General features: G+C 38.2%; 1 long non-coding RNA gene across 1 annotated transcript; it reads right to left on the bottom strand.

The window, feature by feature from the left end:
* Positions 1–4,207: 4,207 nt before the first annotated feature.
* LOC124165369 lies at positions 4,208–7,352 on the bottom strand. Its single transcript, XR_006866218.1, has 3 exons — positions 7,246–7,352; positions 5,726–5,970; positions 4,208–4,296 (listed from the first exon to the last, which is right to left on the bottom strand). It is a non-coding gene; the product is annotated as an uncharacterized LOC124165369 (long non-coding RNA).
* Between the last annotated feature and the right edge of the window lie 10,469 nt (positions 7,353–17,821).

Here is a 17,821-nt window from a genome sequence, read left to right as displayed (position 1 = left end):
GTAAAGTATTACAGATAGACACAAAGAAAATCCAAAAATCATTCATTATAGTGTATTGATAGACGTATATAGGGGCAAAAGACAATAGCATGTACCATAATCAACAGAAACAATGTATGTCTCTATAAGTATTGTCAATAAATTTTGTAGAAGTTATTAAATCAGATTCTGTTTACACTGACATATAAGTAACTAGATTTTTGGCTGTAATTTATTTTGGAATTTTAAATTTTCGGTCAATAAAATAGTGACTCAATCAATATTTGAATGCAAAATTAAAACAAACTGGAGCAAAATAATGGCAATGTAAAATGAATTTCATATAAAAACAAGGAGGTATCATGAGGAGAACCGTATTTCAAATAAATTTATCAATTCCTGACCTCTTATCATAAAGACCGATATCTTATCCGTTCAGTTAATAGATAAAAAATTATTTTTCAATCCTTTGTGTCCAATGCCAATAAGTTTGTGCTAAATGATGTTAATGGATTATATTTACCTCATGAAATAAAAACTTAGGCGTCCTACATACGTTAGTACACTTGTAATTATAAGAGTTGATCCAAAAATCTGGTCCACCATTAACTCATTTTTTATTCTTGCACCCGTTTTGAAATGCTCCTTAAGACAAAACACTAATGGAAAAATAATGTACGATTTTAATTTCTTCTAATGATTAAAATATTCTTGAGAGAAACTCATCTGCGCACTCTTGGTGAAGTTATGAATTTATAATCCTCATAACCTAATAATTGTTGATATTATTTTTTGTAAATGAATAAGCAATTCTTATCGAAAATATTTTTTAATCCCTACCTACCATAGTAATACTAAGTACATGTTTCTAAATATATCAGTGCATTTCATTTTAAAAAATTATGAATATTATGTTTGCACGACCAACGAGCTGGCAATTTGGTGTGCAATTGGGTTGAATGAACTCACTTTTTTAGAGTGTTTACTCTGTCCTCAATTTCCATCGATTTGCTGGCCGGCTTTGCTCAATTACTTCTTGTGACCACGGATTATCGGATTTCAGTCAACCAAAGAGCACCATGAAAACGAGGGGCAAGATTTCGGACGCTTGCAAGCCAGAGATAGCGATAAAGTTGAAGAGTGGTGCAATTGAAGTACATTTTAATGAATTTTATATCCAAAGAAAATCTTAGGTTTATTCTTCATTAATGAATCATTTAATTCACAATTTCACCTACGCACCAGGGTAGCCTTTTAAGTGCCGGGAATAGAACGTTCCATATCACCTAGCAACAGGTGTTTATAAACAACTTTTTGAGTTGGTTAATGCCCATGCAAAGTTTCATTAGGATTGGCCTGATAGTTCTAAAACGGTGGCGTGTCAACGTTTCCCAAGTCGCTGTACGAGATGAAATCAAGTCATGAACAGTACCGCGCCATAATTTTCTATGACTTTCGACGAAGCCTCACCCAGAAAGAATGCTTTACTGTGTTTTTTGTTGTTTTTTGCGAAGAAGCACCATCAAAGACGACCGCTTATCGCTGGTATGTACAGTTTCAGCGAGGACGCTCTAGCCTCAGTGAGGAACTGCGTGAAGGGTTACCAAAAACCGCCGTCACTAAAAAAAACGTGAATGCTGTACGTAACATGATTATGGAAGATCGTCATGTTACATAACGTGTGATTCTGGTATCATTGGATATCTCAGCGACCTCAGTTCAAAGGATCTTACAAGAAGAGTTAGGTGTTAAAAAATTGGTTTCCCGCTCGATACCGCACCTCCTCACAGAAGAACAGAAAGCAGCTAGAGTTAAATGGTGTCGAAACACCCTACAACGAGTCAACACAGAAGCATCAAAGCATGTCCACAGCATCGTAAGTGGTGATGAATCGTGGATCTACAGATACGAGCCTGAATCAAAACGCCAATCTTCAGTATGGGTCTTCCTAAGTGAGCTCAAACCGACAAAAGTTATTCGCTCTCGCAGCGTTTCCAAGAAAATGCTCGCATCGTTCGTAGCCAAATCAGGACATGTAGCGACGATTGCTCTAGAAAATCAAAGGTAAGTTAATGATCAATGTTATACGACCATTTGCTTGCCTGCAGTGATCGCCGAGCTCCGGAAAGATAACCCAAATTGACGCATTACGCTCCATCATGACAATGGAAGCTCACGCACCGCTCGAGTCATAAAGTCGTTTTTGGAACAGAAAAACGTCTAAATTCTTGATCATCCTTAATACAGCCCGGACTTAAGCCCCAATGATTTTTTCACATCCCCAGAATCATGAATATGATACGAGGAAAGCTCTTCCAGACGTCTGAAGAAGCGGTTGATGCCTACAAAACAGCCATTTTGACTACCCCTACTTCGGAATCGAATAAATGTTATAACGACTGATTCCATGGAATACAAAAGTGCATTGACTATCGTGGACATTACTTTTAAAAACAATAAAAAATTGCGTTATTGTACCACTTGTATTTTTCTCCATTCCCGACACTTAACACTCGATGGTCCGCTTACGTAAAAGTACGTCTTTTCGACTCCAGCGGTAGTGGTCCGGTCACGTGTTTTTGCATTTAAATCAGTGGCTTTCTACGGATTTATTTTAAAATAATTGGATATAGTTCTTACTCTTGCAAAAATATGCATTTAAGAAATTTTTTAAAAATGTGCATTAGTTCGTGAGTTGTGTGAGTTCATGAGTTGTGAAAATGTAAAGTTGTGCCGGCCCAGTAAAAATGTTAAAAGTGGCCGGCCGCCAGGGATGTTCAAATGCAAGGGGTGCCGAACCAAGATGTGTTAAAAGGCTACCCTAACACTACTCCACAAACTACTTCGATAGGCGTAGGGAGGGACGATTTAGTAACCAGACTTTTAACTCTAAGAGAATACAAGAAAGACAAATAAGAATTAAATACATGTTTGTGCATGTAATGTACGATTTGATTTGAATGTCTGAGTTCCACCTAGCATATATGAAATTCTATGGTTACTTAAGTAGAAACTATCTTCGATATTTATCCGTTACTTATCTATAAAACATATCTATTATATTATTGTTTCTATAGGACCAGGTAATAAAGTGTGTTTTTAAGATGATGTTCTCGTATCACTCTAGACAATGAACTCTCCGTGGACTTGCAGCAACAATGTTCAGCCACAAACATTTCTTTCTGGGGTTCCTCACGATAGATTTTCAGTTATGGTAACTTCCAAATATATAATTTCATCTGAAGTCTTTTCGTTAACTTCATCCGCAGCATAAATTTAGGGACGCAAAGACGTCTACGCAAGAAATGTACTGTCGTGAATTTGCTGACATTTTGTTCTAGTTCCCTCTCTTGAACGTTTCTTAGATCCAAATGAAAGAGGGTTTTTCATACCTCCTACGCGTATTTTACTCAAGTGCTTCTTTGGACCATATGAAATGCCTTTGAGGAATGAGACATGGTTAGCAAGCCAACATTTAAATCACAGCGGCAAACAAAAAATTCTCAAAATCCGCTCTAAACTCAAGTTTAGAGCATTGAGCGTTTTTTCACTTGAAAGTAATTTTTTATGAGAATGAGATGAACGTTCACGTACATTTATAATGTATTATCTTGGAGGGTTTGTTATTAATGAATAGGTTTAATGCAATGGCTGTTTAGAAGAACAGGATGAGTGGTAACGTGCAGTTAAAAGCACGAACTGGGATACAAAACATTGCCGTAAGTGGACAAAACCGTTTTTATTCAATAAATATTGAGCATTTAAAGTGTTTAAGTGACATGTTATCAGGTATCTCACCGATTGAATCACTTCATATCCCATAACGTTTCGAATACAGACTCGTTTGTCGTCATCAGTATTTATGTAATTCTGCTGTTATTCACTGAATATATTGTCCGTCTTGGAACTCATGCGTATGTCAGAACTCAACTCAGATGAGTTGTAATTATTTTGCTCTTGTGATTATGCTATGGAACTTTATTATGCTTTTGTGCCTTAATATATCCAGAAATATTTGCAATACCTCACAATTTCGATCATAGCTTACAATTTACTCTCATTGAAAACTCATAATTTAATTTTGACTCCCTAAAAGATCAATTCTGAACCAGATTGAAATCGCAGCATTATTTCGTTATAAATGTTACATGGCGTCTTTAAAGCTAAGGTAAGTGTAAGTAAGGTATTCGGTGGGGCAAGGAAAATGATTTGAATGATTAAACATTGATTGTAAAAATACAAGAGATTTTTATTTACCAAAATACAGAAATTTAAATTTTCAAATGTAATGCATGGCCGAAATCAAACTGGAACCAACTGCAAATGAAAAGAAAAAAACCATTAATAATTTTTGTAATATTACTTTATCACAAAAACTTTTTAAACATAGATGAAAATTGCATAGACGTTGTATTAAATTACATTCGCACGCACTATTCTACCCTAAATAAGATTCTTTAGATTTGGTGACACTTACTTTCGTCACTTACGCAAACAAAGCATGACTCTATTTTAGGTATTGACGAGACTCGTCCGTAGAGGACAACTTAGCGGACAAATTTAAGTTTGCTGCCAAGAAAGAATGAAAAGTATTATAAATTTAATATAATCTATTAACTCTCCTAACTGTTACATTTCCCAAAATGAAATGACAGTTGTCCTAATGTTGGACTCGGCTTTTAGCCATTAACCAGCCTCTTGTATGTATGTGCTCTTGTTTGTATTTTAACCGAGGCTTAAACTAACACATTCGACGTTTTTAGTTCCAAAGTGGCGGCGTGGTGATCACAATGGTTCAATGTTGCGCCATTTGTAGGAGAATTTCGCAATCACTCAAGAGCCAGCGTCAACGATTCAGTTTCAATCCTCCCGTCACGGATTTAACTAAGAAGAACATTACTCATTTCAAGAGCATCCTGGAAGGACGAAAACGCACTAAACAGCATAAGAGCAGATCAATCAAATTCCCGACTCCCGTACTCTGAATTCAAAGAGGTCACAATCCCACCCGTAGATGCTATGCTGCCAATTGCGTTTAAGATGCACTGAAATCGTTTTGAAAAATGTCCACTACTTAAAGTTAGACGAGTGTGGACCGGCCCATTATTCTCAATATTTACCATTAAGTATTTGCAACATAGTGTTTGCATGGAGAGGTTATGACACCGATAGATTACATCATTATGAATATTAAAGCCAGTTAAGAGCCCTATGTTGAGCTTTTTACCAATGAAATCCTGATTGCTCTTCCGTCGGCGACACGAGTGGCGACTTATATGAACCCATTTAAATGCACAGAGGGCAACGATGTATATTTGAACATTTGAAAGTCTTGAACTTGATACATCACAGCATTAGTAATATAAATTTTGTTAATAGCCATGATTATAGCTCTTTTTCCATGAAATTTGGATTCAGCGACGCGATTTGCGACTTTTGTAAAAAAAAATTTCCACGATGATTGCAATGCGATCCACTTTTTCCAATATATTGCAGTGCAATGATTCTAATTGCGAGGAGTAGCATGAAGCTTTTTATGAATTTGATAGATAGTATCATCATGAATATAAATTTCGGTTGGCACCCCAAATTATACCTTATTTCCCCGTTAAACTCGGATCACTTTGTCCGTCAGCGACGCAGGTGGCGACTTTTGTAAACCCATTTAAATGTGCGCTGGTTGACAGCACACTTAGAGGCCGACTTGAGGATCCTCTCTTGAAATATTAATGACTGAATTACTCACCATGGGAATGCTGGGAGAGAATTGTGTGGTAGCCTCATTCGTGGTCAGGTGCGTTGGACTTAGTAGTAGCGGAGGGCGGCTCCGTAGGCATAGGGATAGGCTCCGTATCCGGCGCGGACAACGGGTGCGGAGTAGGCATTGACGTATGGGGAGTAGCCAGTCCTGAGTCCGTATGTGGTGGTGTATGGGTTGACGAGCAGCTGAGCAGAAGCTACGGCCAGAACGGCCACCAGCAGGAGAAGAGCCTGTAGAAGGACAAGAGAAATGAGTACTCTCATGTCAAGAGCAATTTTTCGGAGATTATACATGTATATACAAAGCCTGAATCATACAATGATTATTTCCGTCCATCAGAATGATAGCTCAAACGATAGCTTTTCATAGAACAAAGAAATAATCGCTCAACTTATCATTTTCTGAATCGTTTCCCTCTTTCCAACGCTTATTCCGTCACTTCCCATATTTACAACTGTCGTTCAATTGAAAACCAAGCGTGGCGATACAGTCTCTTTAAGCGACCGTGTTTTCTGATCGGTTGAAAGACGGTGCCAGTAATACTTTCAGCTGAGGAGAAGGGACGTACTGAGTGATGGAAAAAGGGATATGTCCATTACTCGAGCCATAGTGGAAAATAATCGCGAGAAACAGTCATTTTTTCTGGTTATATAAAGTAGTCCCTGGGAAACGTTTGCCTATATATTGAATTTGAAAAATTTTCATCTCCATTTTCGTGGACTATATTCTTGAAAGACATAGGAACATGGTAGCTTAGTGGGTAGAGTAATTAAATGCTGATCAAAGCGCCCCAGGTTCAGATCACGGGTGAAGCCCTCAGGTATCGTAGGACTAAATCCTCGAAGTGCGAGGAGGAAAAGGAAATGGCCTCACTACCCTGAATGTACGAAATAGAGACGACTCTGGCTCAGCAGGGGAAGAGATCTACCATCACCTGTGCAAACTAAACTCAGGGCTGAATCACTTAGAGAGTAATTTTGATACAGTCGAGAAAATTTTGAAAAAGGACGGTTGTAAAATTGTTTAATTATATAGAATAGTGATTTAAGTTATAAATGAGCAATAAGCCGCCTTAGAAGACAAAATACAACTGATCGAGAAGCATGGATAAATTCTCTTAAGAACCTAAACCCTCTTATGAAAATGGGCTTTAAAGACTTATTTCATGCTAAATCATGTTATCGGGACACAAACAGAGAAAAGTATCTGAAGAAATTGCTAGGGATCTTTCAGGCTTTGGAAAATTTACTTCCCCTCTCTTGATTTCAAGTTGACTGCCAGCTGTCTAGCTATCTTCAATACCACAAAAGTGCCTTCAAATACGGGAATAAGTCGGAATTGAACAACTTCTGCTGAACAAATAAGCTATCGTTATGAAAAACTTTGCTATTCAGAGTCACAAGTGCTCCACTAGCCCTTAAGATGAGGCTTGAGTCTAGTTGGGCCAGAAATGATTGGATCCCAAAGTCAAAGACTTGGTCCGAGAAGAAAAATGGCTCACTTACCAGCTTGTACATGGTTGAGAGAGTTCTTCTTTCGGTTTCCCTGTCGAAGTGATGCTCTTCCAAAGTCTGCGGCCCATTTTATACTCTGGTCCGCGAGAGGTGGGCGTGGTATCCGCCTCTCAAGGTGACTATGGCCTACGCCAGGGCGGGCCACAATGTGGGTGGGGAAAAAGGGGCGTGAGGGGGAGGTGGGAGGGGGCGGAGTGATAGTGGGTGGGGGAGAGCGTCTTGTATACAAGCACTCACCTGTCCACACAAAAAAAATTGGCGAGACTCGCGAACCCGGAATCCAATGGCAGATTTGAGTAATCCCATGCCAATTTTCCCAAAAGTGAAGCCTTAAAAATACACTAGTGTCCAAAAGTTAAGAATGATCACTAAACGATACCATACCGCCTGATAGGAATATCCGACGGATTGCTGAACAAACGGAAGATGAATCGCACACCAAATGTCACTCAAATTGTGAAAAAAAAACAGTGTCAGAAAGGTTCTGACAGCTAAGGTACACCTTTGACAACAATTTACAAAACTTGGCAATGTCTTCCACTGCAAAATATTCACGACTGAGGGAATATGGGGTTCAGGCACTGGCCGTGTTTACCTTGCACCTACGCCACTACTAAAAGCAGTGAATACTCCTTTCCTATGCAGAGCAATCACGTAAGGTTGATAGATGATTGTGTCAAGCGGTTTGCGGTCTATTTCCTGTCCCCCCTGCTTGTTCGTAACTTATGCACAACTTATGGACATTAGTGTACATACACTTCCCTTGAAATGGCATTGTTCTGTTGCTCCAGGTTGAGCTATTGAGTCAAAATTGTATGACTTTCTTTCTGGATAAATTTAAACACTGGCTCCGATCCCAAGGGAGTGAACATTTTTGAAAAATTGGTAAAAGATGTTGCGCAATCTTGAATGTTTTCATTTGTTATTTCTTTTATATTTTCATTGCTAAAAGATGTTACTCTTTCAAATGTTTCTCAATTTTTTCTTTTCTTCTTTGAATTCATGAATTATTTTGAAATTGCACTTTTGTAACTCTTAAATTTTCGTTTCTTCATTGCACTATTTTCAACCTCACATATTTGAATACGATTGCTTTTCTGCTAATTGATTTTTTTTCATGTTCATAAATTCATTTTTTCATCATTTTTCATTCATTCATTCATGCTAATTCATTTTTTTCTTTCCTTCCAGCACTGCATTATGCACTTTAAATGTAAGAACTAACCAGAGCTTAGTTGTGTAATCCATGTCTATATTTGTCATACCAATCAATAAACCTATGAATTATACTTTGCTGTAATCTAGCATAGACAAACGAACAGACCCAATGAGCCAACGCGTTGATCTTAACAAATGATTTTTACGTTTATTTATGCATAGAATTTCTCATTGTTTTCGGGTTCAGTGTTTTAGTGTTCACTGCATTTATTATAGAGTTATTTTAATTTAGCCAACAATTTGAATGTAGTCCCCTCTTGTTCTTGAGGTCATAGGCTGACGGCTAGTTAGCCTATAGGAAAATCCGGTCCTGAGTATGATGAACACATATAATGATTTCAATATTCAGATTTCAGCAATGAATATTGCCCGTGGTATTAGCAATACAAAATGTATCCTATTCCTAAGAAAATAACTAACTCTAGTGAATGCTAATGTCTGTAACTCCTGTTCTAATTACGATAAAGTAAAATTCAAACGCTATTTTTAAGCTCATAAATTGACCGATCAAAGCAAAATAAAATACTCGCAAAACCCTTTAAACGTGGTTCTTCAGTGAGTATGTAATAATACTGTCGCGAGAGAAATAGTTATTCATATGAATGCCCTGCAAACAATGAAATTATAATTCTGTGACATAAATATATGCATAGGGAGATGAATGATCGTAGAATTAATGGACAAACTTGTGTAACTCAAAATGATATGTAAAAATACTGATAAATATACATTGTGGTAAATTTCAAGCTCTTGTTAACTTCAAAGATAGCCAGTTCAGAAAAAAATTCAGCCTGAAAATAAAATCACTGGAGGCTGGAAATTCTGCTGGAAATTCATATGAATAACTATTTCACTCACGATAGTATTATTACATACTCACTGAGATAAAGGAATGTACCCTTGAAGAACCACGTATAAGCGATTCAACTGAATACTAATTATTCATTTTAACGTGCGGCCTATATTAGAATATCCGAAGTTGCACTCTGGTTCACACAATAATTCGTGCTTTTGTCTACAGTTTCAGAAAGGTCTATTAAATTAGCGCTTCTTCGGCCCTGTGCCGATTATTTGCGAAAACGAAGTCTGCCTACTGCACTGCCCAGTGGCGCAGCGATGGGGGTTTTGGGGGATAAAACCCCCCCAAAGCTCAGAGAAATTTTTAATTTTAATCCATTTTACTTAATTGGATTGGTATTACTAATAGAATAGTGTAAGGATTAATAAAAGATCCCTCAGATAGCCGTAAAACTCACCATTTTGAACCATTTATCTTAAAATTCCGCAATTTATTTAGCTCGTACCTACCGCTTATCCTGGTGGGTATTCCGTACCCCCACATACCCCGGTATTAGTTGCACCTAATCCACCCCCAGCCTTAATTCCTATCTGCGACCCTGGTACTGCCTACGATAGAGAAGGTGTATTTTATCTTGTTGCTCATTTTTAATGTGCGTGTTTTTTGTTGACAATCGTCTCACATGCGTTAGAGGTGTAGTTTATACGATTGATTGGCTACTTTACATATTACTTCGGTGTATTTCCTCGTTAAAAGTGGATATAGATGACTGTTAGATCCGCGAGTGGCGATTTAGGAAAATAAATTAAAGCGACAACAATTCGAGCAGCGGGGTTGACAATCCTTAATATTCTTGAATCTATCAAACCAATTCGTCAATCCATCTCTTTTAAATCTTGTCCTGTACAGTCCAAAAATTTATATAGAGCTTACAGTAGCTTACCTGGCTATGGCACTCAACCAGAGTTCGGGGGATACTGCTTCGAATCCCGGCCAAGGCGAACGATTTTTTTCTCTTACGAATTTTCTCCCAATTCACGCAGTTAAAAATAATTTATCGCTAATATTGGGAATTAAAGGATCACTGTGCGTTTATTGCCGACAGACGGTTGCGAAAACCGATTAAAAAACGAGAGAAATGACAGAATAATTCGAGCTGCTACGGCATAGTTTGGAGCTTTCACTGCAAATGTAATTCTCTCGGCCGCAGATTCAGCATCGCCATAGGATTTGAAGAGACGTCAGCTGCATCATTTTTGGAGCGATTTTTTCGGGAACGCCTTATGGTGCTGCTCTGACAGAGAGAGTCCTTGGCGCGGTCAAGTTGCCCCCCCTGCCCCCCGGCGTCGTCCTTGGGAAGCGGGCCTTGGGTGCATCCATCACGACTTCGCTCCTCATTTGTCTCCCTCTTTCTCATGGCCTCCTCCGGATGTACCGTGGCTGCTTTTGAATTCAGCGGCTTGTCTCGCAGAAATACGAACACTTCCTCTAATTCTCACACTACTAAGGGGGTTGATGAGATTACCCCACGTAGCATTTTTAACTAGATAACATATAGTGTTTATTGGATGATATTGCACGCCACAGTTATTTCATCTGAATGATTTTAACCGATCATGACACGTATAATTCTTAACAAATAAGGACTCATCTTCTAATGCGCTGTTATTGATTTTTTAAATATTTTGCTTTCGTAGGTGCTAAGTTGGAATTGTATGATGACAATGTACGTACCATGAATGGCCAATTAGCGATAATGGCCTAAATAAAATTAGCGATATCAATGGCGATAGTAAATTGTGGCGATACGGGCGGCTGTACTTCTTTGATGACGAAGTTAATAAAATGTTTTCTCGTTTATCTTGACGTTTGATCAATAAAAGTATTTAGTTCTTTGCCACCGTTTCCGCAAATATATTTGGTTATAATTTGTTAAATATATTTTATTGTCCGAATGATGGCAAAAAATTAAGCTTTGATAGACCGTGGTTTAAGACAAACAAGAAATCATTCTATCAAAATATTTAGTAATTTGAAAATATAATGACAAGTGTAAGGGAATTTTTCTTCGGTCAACCAGGTTACCTCAGCTGGTTAAGGAAATTTTAATTCAATATGAGCATCTAACATCCAATATGGCCGTAACTACTTGTAATTGGGCTTGTACGCATGTGCGTCTACTAGTTGCGATTGGGAAATACGGAATAATAATTTCAAAGAATGTAATTAGTCTCTTCTCGTTCAGCATATTATACTAGACTTAGAGTATCAACAACCACCCCTATTATATTCACTGCAAATATCTAAATGACTACGGAGGCGGAAAAATTGTTTATTTTTTAGGAAATAACCATGGACTAAACCAGGGGTCTCCAAGCTTTTCAATCTAAGGGCCACGTTACATATTTTCCACATTTATGTGGGCCGAATGAATAAAAGATAATAAAAACAAATCAGTGCCAGTAATTTAATTTCCTCAAAAATTAGAGTAAAAATATGGAAAAAATAAAAAATATCTTGTCGGAAAAAATTAGGCTAAACTAAATAGATTCCTGTGTTTAGTTTTATGTAACCGAATTAGTGTGACGAATGATACTGTAGTTCCGACTAACGAATTTTATTAAAACCAGGTTCCAGATTACGTAAGCCAATTATAACCAACACACAACAAACAGTCATTTGTTTGGCGGGCCGGATGAAATTATCTGTCGGGCCGGATGTGGCCCGCGGGCCATAGTTTGGAGACCTCTGGACTAAACAGTGGTACACCATTACGTAATAACCCACAAAGACATTAAAGGCCGTTTTACACGGGGCACGTACTTGCTTGCACAATCTGACGTGAGTACGAAGGCGCAGTCAAAATAGCGTCGTGTAAAGCGGTGACTTGCTAGGACACATGCGAGAATGCGTGGACGTGAGATGGCAAAATAGCCCCCGTTCTAATTTCGTTCATGTATTCTTGCAATCCCTCGCCATTTTAGAAATTAACCTGCGCAATTCCGTGCCCCGTGTAAAACGGCTTTAAGGGAGTGAAAATTTCACAGAGAAAAAATCATTTGTCATTACCGGAATTTAAAAGAAGGTGCCTCGCAGCACCTAACCAGGTGAAAAAAAATCACACGTAATGCCTATTGGTTGGATCGCCTGGAGCTAATACCAAACTCTGAAAATTAAAAAAAACATTTTTTGATATTTTTCAATAGAAGCAATAACATTTTGGGATAAAAATTTTTTAGATAACGATATCATCGATAGATGTTGGACTTATCTAAATGTACGTAAATGAGATATAGATGAAAAAAATATCAAATAATTTTTCTCAAATAATTTTTATCAAATAATATCAAGTACAGATCTGTCGATGATAGCGTTATTATTTGATATAGATTTGAATACATATATTTTATGGATATCTCTGTAGACGATAGCGTTTTTAATAGATATGAACATGTGATATGTTGTATAAACATTACAGCAGTTTTTATGAATACTAGGTCCTCCCAGAGTGTAAACTACAATAATTTACCAAATAAATCTCATTTTAGAAGAGTTAAATTTCACGTAAACAATGAGAAATACTTTCAGATATGCTAAAGTACCGCGTGTAGATGAGGCAACACGGTAAAATTCAGAAACAGATGAAGAAAGCTTTCATTGCCAACTTGTAATTCACACCCGTCTCCTATGAGACCCTTCCCATCGCTCAATTATAAGATTGTACCGCATCTTCATGAATATTCACGCCCTCACTCGATGTCTAACTAGATTCCCGTTGCGGCGAGAATGCAGACATTTATGCCTTTTGAAACCATAAATGATTTCCGTAGATGAAAACCAAATTTAAATTTTCAAATCCTCAATTGCTTGTACCACGATATTCTTAAAACACGCTGCCAATCATAATAATTGACTGCCAAACCGTGCAAATTGTCTTAAATCATCTACTGAAAATGAAATACATAGTTAATTATTCAACTGAAGGGGTATCTACGCTAATATGAAAATGTTCAAATGTTCACTCCTAAAAATTCTTCAAAAATGCTTGCTACTACGTCATCGCTAAATCACGCGATGCTTAAAAATTCGAGCCAAAGAAGGCTAATTTCTGCTGCCGCTTCGGTCGCATTTTAATAGGTTATCATAAACGTCCAAGACGCGGTGATGAGTGCAATGCGATCCGCTCTTTTTCAATATTTTGCATTACTATGTTTTTTATTGCGAGGAACAGTGGCGCCGACTCCATGGGGCCTGAGGGGGCCCGAGCCCCCTCAAAGATTCGTTTGGGGGGGGGGGGGGGCGGAGCCCCCTCAATAATTCAAGAAAATAATTAAGTTATATTATGCTTTGTGAAATCACAAAAATATATTGGTAATTTTTTTCCCATGTTGTACGATAGTTACATTTTAAAATAAATTCAACAATGCGTTTTAAACAAATAATTATAAGGTTAAGCAGGTTAACTGAATCAGGTGGTGTGAATCATGACAGCTTTTCGGCGCTGCGACACACTTTGAATTTAACCTCTTCCCGGGGAAAAACCTCCGATATGGGCCCCCCCAATATTTTTTATAAGTCGGCGCCCCTGGCGAGGAATAGCATTGGGAAGTAATGAATTTGATAGATCACATCATCATGTATATAAATTTCGGTTAAATCCCCTAATTATACCTTATTTCTGCATGAAATCTGTATCACTTCGTCCGTCAGCGACGCTAGTGGCGACTTCATAAACCCATTTAAATGCGCGGCGGTCGAGAGCATATTATGTTGCCAACTTGAGGATCATCTATTGTAACATTCGTGCCTTTAAGAAAAGTGTTTGGCTTTGTCTTGGTTCAACCTGAATGCCATTTTTATCGCCGAGTTTGCTCGAATGAAAGGCATGAAATCTTTTTCTTCGCTCGCAGCGTGAACGGAGGGCAAAAAGCCCTCAGGATGTGTTTGATGAGAGTTTGATCTACTACCCATCGTGTCAGCGCCAATTCCCAGGAAGATAAGATGCAAGGATGATGTTCACGGGAGCTGGTTTTGACCAAATGTATCGCCGTCCTTCTGAACCACAATCATTCGATACTAATTCTTCCGCGTGGAAGAATTTCAGTCTTATTGCTAAAGCTGAAGGTCATCTGACGACTTTTATTTTCTAGTTTGAAAATTGTAAGTTGCTTTCGTTGACCTTCACGGTCAAAAGGATGAACTTAGATTTCCACTGGTGGGTATTATGGCCAACTGAAGGAAATATATTTGAAGCTCAGACTTTTTGGACGCACAGAACACTTTTTGTATGCAAAAAAATAAACGCAAAATCATGATCACAAATTTTGTTAAGGAATTGGCCACTATATGTATTGTCGCTCTTATCATGATGATGAAGCTTTTCAACGTCGATGAAAAATTTTCGTGTATCTTTCTCCATATGAAGTTTTGATTTTTGAAGCATGAAATAGCCATTTAAAAGGGTTTTCACTCATTTTTAGTATTGGTAATGTAATTCGAGAACATAGTGGTACAAGTAGTTGAGAATATGATGTTTTTAAGCTTTCATTAAATCTCAGGAAATTCATTTATGGTTTCGAAAGGCTTAAATGTCTACATTCTCGTCAAAACGGGAATCTAGTTAGAAATTGAGTGGGATAGTCGTGAATATTCATGAAGACGTGGTGAATTATTACGACAGAATGAGGATAACTGCCTAGTAGGAGACGGGTGTGAATTACCAGCCTGCATTGAAAGATTTCTTCATTTGTATCACAAAGTTACCGAGTTTACACACGTATACATACGGTAGTTTAGCATATCTTTAAGACATAGTTAACTCATCGCTTAAATGTCGATCGAGGACTTGAGTATGGTTAAATTCCGGTCGGACCACTTGTTATCAATATTTAATGATTTATCGACCATACAACCGAAAACAGAATTTTTTCCTTGGACATCGGTATTTTTCAACAAGGTAACAATTAAAAATACATGACAATCCATGCCCTGGGCAGGTTAGGAGCAACCTGTCCAGGTGGGACTCATACTTGCGACAACTTGTATGGCATATATCTACATAATACCCTGCGAGCCACCTCTAGAGTGTTTGGCGGGGGGTGATCAATCACCAGCAAGCAGCATACAATTGGACTCCCACATGCACGCCACACGGTCTAAAAAGCGTCGCTCATACTAAGAAATTATACTACCACATGTTGTTATAAATAATAATAAAATTAGTAAACATGCATTAAGTTATACATAAGTTAGTGGGCTACACTAAAAGTCATCTGATCTATTTGTGAGTTCTAACGCTGCCGTTATAATCTCTTATTGATCGAGGAAAAAAAGACATTCTGAATCTATTAGTTATACAGTCTATCTCTCTTATTTTATGATCTGATCTTCCGTAGTATGTTGGCGTTCGTAGGAAATGGCTAACTTCGCTCGAAAAGACAATGCTCTTGAATTTATCTAAAAGTTTTATTATATTTTTCAATCTACTTTCTGCCAGAGATTTCCATCCGAGTTTATCTAAGAAGTCAGAAAACTGCTACCGGCGTACAGAAAGCATTACCCAGATATTAGACGAATTAGGCTGGGAGTCGCAGAGACTCGGAGGCTGCGCGCTAGGCTTAGATTGCTTGAACAATTGAGAATAGATTTCTTTAAGAGCGATACGGTTAACATAATATTAGAGCCCCACAATATTTCTAGGTCCGACAGAAGCGATAAAGTAAGAGAGATATTTTGCTGAACGGATACATGTGGGAATTCGTTTTTCCCCCGAACCATGAAGGACTTTAAAAAACGTAATTTCGCAATTCCTTTTTATGTTTAAACGGCCGGTGTCCTAACACCCCCTGCCACGCGCCTTTTAGGCGGCTTGCGGGGTAGTATGTAGATGTAGATGAAAATTATTGCAAAGTTATGAATTTGATAGATCATATCATCGCCAATTCAAATATTTGGTAAACAGTCATAATTTGCCGGCCTCGGCGGCGCGGCGGCGGGGTGAGTCCTCGCCTGCCAAAAAAGAGGTTGGGAGTTCGAGTTAGAGGTTTGAGTAGGTTACCCACATCCAGGACATGAGCGTTCGTGTACGTTTATATGTTAACTTATTGAAAAGACCCAATGTAAATGGCCAATAATGTGCTGTTTTTGGTTGTATGGGATTAAATAAAAATAAAATAAAATATAGCTTATTTTTCCGTGTAATTCGGATCGCTCTGCTCCTCAGCGACGCTAGTGGCGACTTTTGTAAACATATTCAAATGCGCCGTGGTTTGTCGCACATATAGAGACCGACTTTAGAATCCTCTTTTGTAATATTCGTGGCTCCAACTGTCAATGAAAGTTTGAGGTAATAAAATACGTATTTAACTACTCCGGCGTGTTGATGGGGTGTCTGCGTAAAGAGAAAAACAAGTGAAAACTCGAGAGAAACTCGAGGAAAGCGCACTGCCAAAGAGCAGGTGGTTATGGGAAGGCGTCTTCGAGTTTTCAATGGCGGTCGTCATAATCCGTCAGCATACGTCGATAATAAAGTATTGCACTTTTGGAAGGAACCTTTTGTGGGAATCGGTGTTTCAGAAATGTGATGTAAAATGCTATCGGATTTCTGTCCAGATATGAATGAGGTATTGACGAAAGTACCTGGGATAAGTACCTGATACTTCTTGAAAGTTTTCTTTAGTAGCATACGCTAGAAAAAACTATTGAAAGGAACAAGTGGGAGTTCGAACCACACAGCCCTTTTTATTACAGCTTTTACGGATTTACTTTTCAGGAAAAAATTTGGGTACCTACTTAAAAAGACCAAAGAGAGTATTGCTTGAGATGATATTCGGAGATGCTCATTGGCGACAATTTACACCGAATTTATGTCGCAAAATTTCAAAGGAATAATGCCAATTATCTCACAACATAATAGTTATTGTGGATCATCAGGTGTTTTATGACAGCGTTTATAACGAAGTCATAGTGGTAAATTTTAGTAATGACAAAGTAATAGATGATATCAGATAGAAATGTAATGAAATGAAAGTGACCAGTAATCCTGACGTGTGTATCAATTAGTTAGTACAGTTTAAAGTAAAATTTACACTTTCAGTTCTACAGGCCAAAAATCGCACTTTTGAGTTCTGAGGTAGTTTCAGTGAAAATGTGGGATCCCTTGTACCAGTGGCGATCATATAAATGTTATTGGCGTGTATTGATTATCTCGGCCGAGCACATAATATATTCGTATAATTGAGAGAGAAGGGAATATGAATATTGCACGGTAGCTGGTAATAAAGAGAATCAGTCTACGGAATTACTCCTCGAAGAGAGTGGCTTCAACTCAATGTATATTCATGACGCCATTCAACACGAAGTGATTAGCTGCAAAAAGTCGCGAGCACCATTAATTCAATCCGCTGCGGGTCGATAACAGCTGAAGATCGCAGGTGACTCATTATGTATAAGTCCTGAATTATTGCTGAGCGACAGCCTCCGAGATCCGCCGCAGGCGTTAGCAACTAGCGCCGCGCTGCACAAACGGCAGGCGGCGAAATCACCTGCCTA

The sequence above is a fragment of the Ischnura elegans genome, chromosome 9 (genome assembly GCF_921293095.1).
Source record: "Ischnura elegans chromosome 9, ioIscEleg1.1, whole genome shotgun sequence".
Classification (NCBI taxonomy): domain Eukaryota; kingdom Metazoa; phylum Arthropoda; class Insecta; order Odonata; family Coenagrionidae; genus Ischnura; species Ischnura elegans.
The sequence above is the reverse complement of the archived record's forward strand: the minus strand, read 5'-3'. Positions and strand labels throughout refer to the sequence as shown.